Source organism: Rhea americana, unplaced genomic scaffold, assembly GCF_003343005.1.
Source record: "Rhea americana isolate MKP2758 unplaced genomic scaffold, rheAme1 scaffold_0, whole genome shotgun sequence".
Classification (NCBI taxonomy): Eukaryota; Metazoa; Chordata; class Aves; order Rheiformes; family Rheidae; genus Rhea; species Rhea americana.
In genome coordinates, this window is record NW_028185037.1 from 16672755 (window position 1) to 16681487 (window position 8733).

The following is an 8733-nucleotide window of genomic DNA, read 5'->3' on the forward strand; positions in this document are numbered from 1 at the left end:
CCCCCCCCTCCCCCCGATGCAGCCCGGGGGTGTCTCCGCTGACCCATGAGACCCAAGAGCCGGGAGGGAGCTGTCACCAGTCACCCCCTCCTGCATGTGTGTCTGCACCCTGGTCCAGCCTCGGATTTAAATCTGGAAGGGATGTGGTTGACACCTTCACCCGCTGCAGCCTTTCCCCTCCCTCTTCAGTTTTGTGATTGCAAGGAAATGGAAAGAGGAGACAGTTTTCGTGAGCCCTGCGCCCTCGGTCCCCAGGGATTTCTGCCACAAGAGGCAGGAAGGATCCCCTCTCCTCCCAGGGCTTATCCTGAGAGAGAACCTGCCTGCAGGGCTGAGCGTTGGTGCAGCTTTGCTTTGGGAGGGTACCGAGGGTCTCGCCCAGTCCTCCATCCCGGCTGGGTAGTAAAACAGAAAGACAAAGCCTTGTAGATGGCTGGTTGCTCTCACGAGCAGTCGTCTTCTTCCAGATAGGGCTGTTTTCCTGGTATCTACTGCAGAGATGCCAAGACCCCCAAAAGCCCACACTCAAAAGAGAGGCAGATTTACCACCCAGTGTAGTTGCTCATTCTCCATTCTCTAGGGAATTTATGATCTGTGCAGTCCATCTCCTATTTCACATACCAGGAAGGGCAGTAGATAGAAAGGGAGCTCTTGGAAGTGATTAGTGGACACAACACAGGGTTGCAGGAGCCACACTACTTTAGACCACATCATATACCTCTGGTAGAGAAGTCCTGAGCATCACCACTAAAAAACGTTTCTTCCATCGTTGTAGATTGTACTGAGTTGAAAAAAGGACTTTTCCTCACCAATATTTGGCCCCTCTAAAAATTGAGCCCATTTGTGCTGAAGAAGAAGAAAAAAAATGGCTTGCACAGCCTGATTTCTCCTTTACTACCATTCCCCTCCCAACCTCTAGCTAAACCCTCTGCTTACCCTGCCAGGTTGGCTCTGCAAGTTCCAGCATTAATATTGCTTTAGTCACCATCCAGTTTTGAACCTTCACAACCCTGAGGGATTTATCTGCAAGCAAGTCATTAGTAGATGGGAACAGCCTAGCATCATGTCTCACCTGCATGACTATAGCGTTGGCCACGAGCATYGGGTTAGCCAAGATTCCCCAAGCCACCATCAGCAGAAGGCTGCTGGACTGGGCACCACACCAGCAACACACATGTTCTGTCCCCCACTCAGCTAACATCCATTAGCATCATCTGAATGTCATTTATAGCTCTATTCCCAAAGAGGGCTGTGGGAGGCTAGGAAGTTTTGATAACTAGGCCATTTATCTCTCTCCACCTCCTGTTCTACCTCAGTACAATAGTGATGATACTTCCCAATACCTCAGGGGAGCTATAAGCATTAGTGAGGATGTATGGGGCACTGAGAATAAACCGCTTACTTCAGATAACACCCAATGCCTTAACCTTCATCCCAACTTTACATTGGAAGTAGGGGGAGGAGAAGGGAGGAGGAAGGAAAAAAATTTATAGCTAACCAATTCATCACATTTTTGAACCACAGCAGTGAATGTTCAAACTGAAATGGATATGGTAAATTATTTTCATGGAGCTCAGTAAATTATTTCCATTAGCAAAGGGTTGTGCTGCTGTCAAATAGCAATAGATGATTGATAAGCAGGTGCACCAGCTTGTTTGGCTTTTATAGCTTTTGCACCAGGGACAGAATATTTTTCAATATCAATACCTTTTTTTTTTTTTTGGTTGCATCCTCCAAAAGGCAGGCTCCAAGAAATTGTTTTTATGTTCCAAATTACCCCTATACAAACACTTTTTAAGACCCAGCAGAGAAGAGGTTCCATCTCTCCAAATTTAAAATCCGATTGCTCAGTGTTAGGAATTCTCTTCCTCCATGCTCCATCTGSGATAACAACTGTGCAGATGTATCCATACTGGCTGGGAGAAGTTTAATGTGAGAAGAGTTAGCTAAAGCCTTCTAAATCAGTGCAAAGACACTCAGCAGTTCCAAAGGGCTCTGAGCAGGCCCTGTGATTTACGTTACAGATATCTCATTGCCACTACCACTGCTTGGGTCCCAATCTCATCGCACACCTGCTGGCAAAGCTCCCACTGACGTCAAAGTGAGTTTGGCCAGATGGAGCACTCCAGGCTRTGATTCGGCTTGATGAGCAATTACACTCCATTACTATTATTTATGATGTGCTGCTGGCAGCACCCAATGCACACAAGTTTCACATCCTCCTCCTTGGCTGACACTGGAGATCTCAGTAATCAAAAGCAAGAACTTCTGCCGAGTCTGATTTTGCATCCAGGAGGCTGTAACAGACTCCGCTGGGAGAGTGCAGGGGGACAGGCGACACACATTTCCTAGGGGGTTATACAGGCCCTTATCACACAGAAAAATGCTTCAATCATCAAGCTTATAGTCTAACATCAGAGGAAAAGAGGAAGGGATTATATAAGGGTCAAGATAACACGGCTTTATCGTGGCCTAGGCATAGATCAGCTGGATTCCTGTGAATGACAAATAACAGGACTGCTTGGTAAACCACACGCAAACACATCCAGTGTGTTTTAGTACAGCCACAYGCACATGCAGCTGGAACATTCGGGTAATGTTTACAAGAAGGAAACTGCARATAGAAAATCAGTAACTCTGCAAAAGACCTAGGGACCTGAATAGACAAAGAGCTGCTCATGAACTTCAATGATGGAGGGGCAGAGATCTGGCACTTGAATGGAAAGAAGGATATCTAGGAGTCAGGAAGAGAAAGCAACACTTTGTCTGGCATGGGTGAAACTGTCATTAAAACACCATGTCCTATTTTTATACCTGTGCTTTGAGAAAGGATGCTGAAGAGCAGAACCACAGRGATCATTTCCTGTGATGAACTGTCTGAAGCTTGAGGACCTCTTGACCTAGCACTCTTAGATATTACAAGACCCAGCATGTTGCGGGTGAATATAACTTCAGATATAAGTGGGATCTCAGTTTCAGTGTATGCACACAAATGGTGTTAAATTGACCTTATTTTTCGGTCCTTTGGCTCCTCTGTCTCATCAAACAGAAGCTATTACTCCTTAGTTTCAAAGTGCTTTGGGGCTTCTCATTCCTTCCTGAGTGTGACAAGGTCTGATCCCATTTCAGAWTGGTCCGTAACATGTCAGCTTCTGTTCACCCTTCGGTAGAAGCTCCGATCAAGTACCCTAATGCTCTCTCCTCTGAAGCTCCAAAGACTTCAAGGAGGTCTCCATCCACATACAAACTTACCTCATGATCCCTCTCAACCATTTTGCTAAAGCTCACTACTGGGATGTCTACAAAGTTAGCCACCATGCCTGCCTACAATCTGAAAGCACCTAATGATCAATGACAAGCAAGACAGTTTAAGTATGCTGCTGACTGTAGCACAGATGCCCAAGCTKCAAGGGAAATTCAGATCTCTTTGGAGACTAATTTACAGGATTTACACCCCAAACTGAGCTCTGTGCTACCACTGCTGTGTTGTTCAAAAATCCAGYCTAGCTCATGTTCTGCTACTTCAGTGTTCGGTGGCATAGGGATGCTCAAGTATTTCCTCTCTCATCTTTTTGCATCCATCCTGCYTTATAGTAACATGGATAATATGTAATATGTAAAATGAGCTCCAGTAATATGGAGCTCATTTTYAGAGATTGCTTTTTGGGGTTCTGCACTGAGGGAATCTGAGCTGTAGCTTTCCCTCCTGCCTGCTGTACGAACACAAAATGAAGCATAACAGTCAATCAGTGGAACAGCCTACAGTCGTGCACTAAACACTCTTACACTTGGTCTTAAGTCAGAGTTGCAGTTTTGAGCTTTATTTTAAAWAGCTATGGCCTACTTTAACTAGAAGTTACAGCCTGTGATCTACAGATGGTCAAAACGATCAAAATGGCACCTTCTGGCTTCCAAATCTTTGCATGAACTCCACGAAACCAGGCCAGGCAGAAGGAAGCACAAAAGTCTTATTGAGGAGACTGCAATCAGCATCTGTTCCTTGAAACTTTCAATAGAAGAAGGAGGAAAAAGCCCAGGAAATTCCAAAGCTGTGCAGAAAAATAAAAGATAGTTATGACAACCTGTTCCTCCTTCCAGACTGCAGATGAGCCTGAGAAAAAGTACTTGCTGCTTAARGCTGCTTGGCTTTCCAGGCCTCTGCAGAGACAAGGTGCACGGGAAACCAGAGACTCAGAGACTCTATTAGTTTCTGTTCAAGGTCAGTGGAACTGATCTCGAAGTGCGCGTGTCATTTCTAGACCCAGTTCCTTTCTCTCTCTTCATGAATTTTCTAGGGTGATTTCACTGAGTCTCTTAGAAATTTCCCGGGCTCCGTAATTGGCAGGAGACCAGCCTTTAGGCATTTATCATGCTGAAGCAGCAGGGAATAGGCAAAACTCAGCCCACAGCCTTGAGATTGCCCATGCCACCTTTCCCCTCTCTAGGCTTGTCCCCAGGCACTCAAGGAGCCTCCAAGCACCAAAGACCTGTGGCCTGTGCCATCAGTAGAAATGGGAGACTGACTGCCAGATGCCACTGGCCTCGCAGCCTACTAGCTTCATGGAAAGCATACAGAGGAAAATAAATCTTCACCTCTACAAATCATGGCACAGAGAAAAGAAAATCAATAAACTGTAACTTCACACAGTCTTAAAGCCATTAAAATACCATCACAAACCAATCAGCGAAGCACCCATAATTCACTCATGCTCACCTTACTGGAACCACAGAAATTCTGGCACAGCATGGAAAGCATCCATAATCTTATCCCATTATTTTGCATAGTCCTTGTCTATGAGACAGGARGAGGGATTTCAGCCATCAAGATTCATGCATGGACCTCATACATCAGCAGCTCCAAAACCTTGGACTCTGGGGTCCTTCCTAGCTTCTCCTAGCTTCCTAACTCTAACAGTCCTACCCTGTGAACAGTCCCTAATCCAGTGTCATGGTTCCCTACTTTCCCTGAGCAGTTTAGAATTCCTCACTTTTCCTCCTGACTGCAGCTGAATGAAAGTAAGTGAAAGTCTCACTCCCAGGTGTTGGGGCATCACAGGATCAACCTGAATTCCTGATGTTTGAAGTCTGATCACAACAGCTTGTGACTCTGGGGAATATGTAGTGGAATCATTACCGACRGTAATGATTTTTCCACTTCTTTTCAGATATTTTTTAGGCTCCCAGATAGTGCTTAATGTAATATAGTCTCTCTGCATTAAAGCAAGTCTATCAACTAGATACATCCTGTTAACATCAGAATAATGAATTGAAATGCCAGTGTTGGAAATATGGTCATAGTATGGATTCAACAACAACAGAGGTCACTCTAGAGTTACTAAGAGCTGCTGCTTGTGACTGCTTCAACAAAGGGCTCCCATGAAATCCCCCYTTTGCCTTCAGACCTGAAGAAACCATGTTTGCAAGGATGTGTCTCAAAGGGAACTCATTCACTTGGTTCCTTTACACTTCTTCCTACTTTTAAACAAGGAAKGAAATAGCCTGGCTTAGTAAGCAAGGATTTCTTTGGAGTATTTTCTGCTTTTTTTTTTTTTAATCCAATTCTTCTAAATTTATACAGAATAAGTTGGCCTGGAATGGTTACATGGAGTGATTCAGAATAGAGTGTGAGGGAAAGGATGGCCACATAGGGGAGAAATCCTTGAATATTAGTTTATAAYTGGTATAAATTATGCACTGAAAATTTCTCAGGCAAGCCTTCTCTAGTAGAGGTAGGTGAGAGGAGCCTTTGCTCTGAGTATCTTGGAAAGCAGCATCACATTTCCTCTGGGCAYGAACTTTCCAGAAAGAGCCCTTTGCTTCTCCATGCCTAGTACTTTCTGTGCCATGGCTTCCATCACTATTGGTAAAATATGAAGATAACTGAATATCTGCCCCAGACAGTTGTACAGAGACTGACATGAAAATTTCTACTTGTGAGGAAATCACATTACAGTCTGCTTTACAATATYCAATAGTCCTAATTCTGACAGAGACCTAATAACTTGAGTGGGAGCTTTCTCTAAGGGATGAGAAATTGTCTTCAGATGACAGCACCTGAAGACTGCATCTGGCTTCTGAACACCCAGCTGCACAGAGCKTCGACTGAGGTATTTGATTTATGTTTTAATTTCCTAGAACTTAACCCAAAAGTGCACTATGATTTACAGCTGGTTAGCCCCTCAGATATGGATTCCAACTACTATCTACAAGGCTATCCTATCCCTAGTTCACATTCAGCCCATGAGAAAATGTCTTTTGAAAGGGGCTGTTGGCTGGCCATGATACTGTGGGCAAGGTTTCTGTTCATCTTCTTTGGTAGCAGCAAGATTCCAAGCTTCCAAAGCTGCCTCTTATTACCTTCCCCAACCACAGGAAGAAATTGTCCTGTGTTAGGACAGCTTCCGTTTTCACAAACATAAATGTCAAAATCTATTTCCAGAAGTCTTTTGCCTCCCCTGTTCCTCCTGACATGGCATAAAAACCATCACTAGCTTCTTCATCTCAGCAAAAGCCATTGGTGGCATGCAGTTCTTCTTGGGCTTTCCAAACACTGCATCTCTGAAGGCCCAACAAGTACCTTCAAATCAACACTTCTCCACCCCTCGAGTTTTCTGACAGCTTCTCTTGGGGTAGACACCCTTCTGTACTAACAGGCACAGCTCTTCTGCCCATGTGGTCTCCTGATATTGAAGACAACAGGAAGCTGAGCAATGCCAAGAACTCACAGACATTTTTTTGCCTTGGTTTGAAGCAGAACAGACCCTCTGCAACACATATCTCCTTTGAATGGCACTCCCAAATGTATGGTTTCTGCTGTTCTGAAATGTTGCTTTTTCATTTAATAATTTGCACCTTCTGATTGTCTATTTTAAGTAGGAGAAGCAGATTATCATTGATTAGAGAAAACTGTATTTTATTGTTCAGAGATAAATATTGATCAACTGACACATTACCAAAGTTGCCTTTAGGGAAGAAAATACAAAGTGTCTATATTCTTGTTGCAGTTCCCAGCTATGGCACAATGTTTAYTGCTTAGCTAGCGAGGGATGCGCAGGAGTCTGCCAAACTGAATGTTTGCTCCTCCACTCTTCTGGACAGGCAATGTCCACACTCCTGACCATGAACCATGCGGGAACCTGCACTATGAGAACTCCCTCTCTCTACTGCCAACACTTTTACTGACCTTAAAAAGTGTTTTGGAAGTGGCTGTGATAATGAGGTTGCAAGGCTCTGACTGGCTTTGGACCAACCGTCTGCCTACCCATCAGGGCATACTTGCAGGAATGTTGCATGTGTATAGTGTACAGGTGACTTCAGGATACCTTGCCAATGGCACAGCAGACATAATCTTTAAATTGTATTACTATTGCTAAGTCTGATTTCAGAATGGAGAAAAAAAACAATGATCAGAGACAGTGTGTCTAGAAGATACAGAATAGGGTTTGCCCACATTCAGAGGGAAGGTTGACTTGGTGATGAATGCAGAGGTGCAGCATTTAAAAGACCTTGACTTCAGCTCCCTCTTTTACTGATTATCTGCATGGGTGTGATAACTTTAACTCCATGTCCCACTAATGGAGCAGTTTTTTGTCTCAGTTCCTTAGGATTCAGTCCTGTGCTCCATTTTCTTCCAAGGCGAATGCGCAGAGTTCACTGGAGCATTGGGGCTCAAGTGCTTTGAGACTACAGTGTCTGGCTACGCAGGGCCTAGTGCGATGAAYGGGATTCCTTCATGCTGCTAGAATAGAAACGCTACATTATTAATAAGCAGGTGAACAAGCAGTTGTACAGTAGTGCAGTTCTTAAGTATGTGGATTGAGATACTGACAGTGAAAGCACATCTGTTAGTCTCATCTCCACCAGATGGTTCCTTTCGGAGCCTGAAGTTACYRGAATTTATTTCATCAGYAATTTTGTTCAGGCGTTGCTGAGCRGTGGACACATCCAGGCTAGCAGAATAGTGGTCTGATACCTGAAAACTTTGCCATGTCAAWGGAAATTCTTCAGGAATAAGTTAAAGTCATACTTAGCATTTTCATCCTTTTGAATTGTATTAGCAGACTAAAAAAGAAAAAAGGGTTTTTTGATCAGTATGTGAATTTTTAGTTAAGCTATTTTTATTATTTTTATTATTCTCTACTGCAAACAAACCTTGTGGAAGAAGGGGTAGACACTAAAGGRTTATCCCTTGGGGTGGACACCAAAGACATGCATGGCCAGTCTGGGCWGCTTCCCAGAGCAGCAGAGATCTCCTAGGATGTTCCCAGTCACTCAGATGTCTGTTTCTTGAGCAGTGGACCCTACAAGCTAAGATTTAATGCATTTCTACGCTGTGATTCAGTAGCAAGGCCATCCATCCATATCTCTGCCTGAATCTTCAGACAACTTAAAATCACTCTCAGTGTTGACAAGTTTCACCTTGTAAAGAGGATGTCAGACTCCTGAGCTCACAAATAAAATATCAGTTTTATTCCATGGCTTGTTAATAAATACATAAATAAAATACAAAAAAAAATCAACAAAAAAAAATCTATCTTCCTTCTATGCATGTCTACTTGTCTACTGTGAGTGCCATCTCATTTTGATGAGAAGTGCCTCCTCAGCAAATTTGCTGATGATACCAGGCTGGGAGGAGTGGCTGACACACCCAAAGACTGTGCTGCCGTACAGAGAGACCTGGACAGGCTGGAGAGTTGGGTGGAGAGGAACCTCCTGAGGTTCAACAAGGGCAAG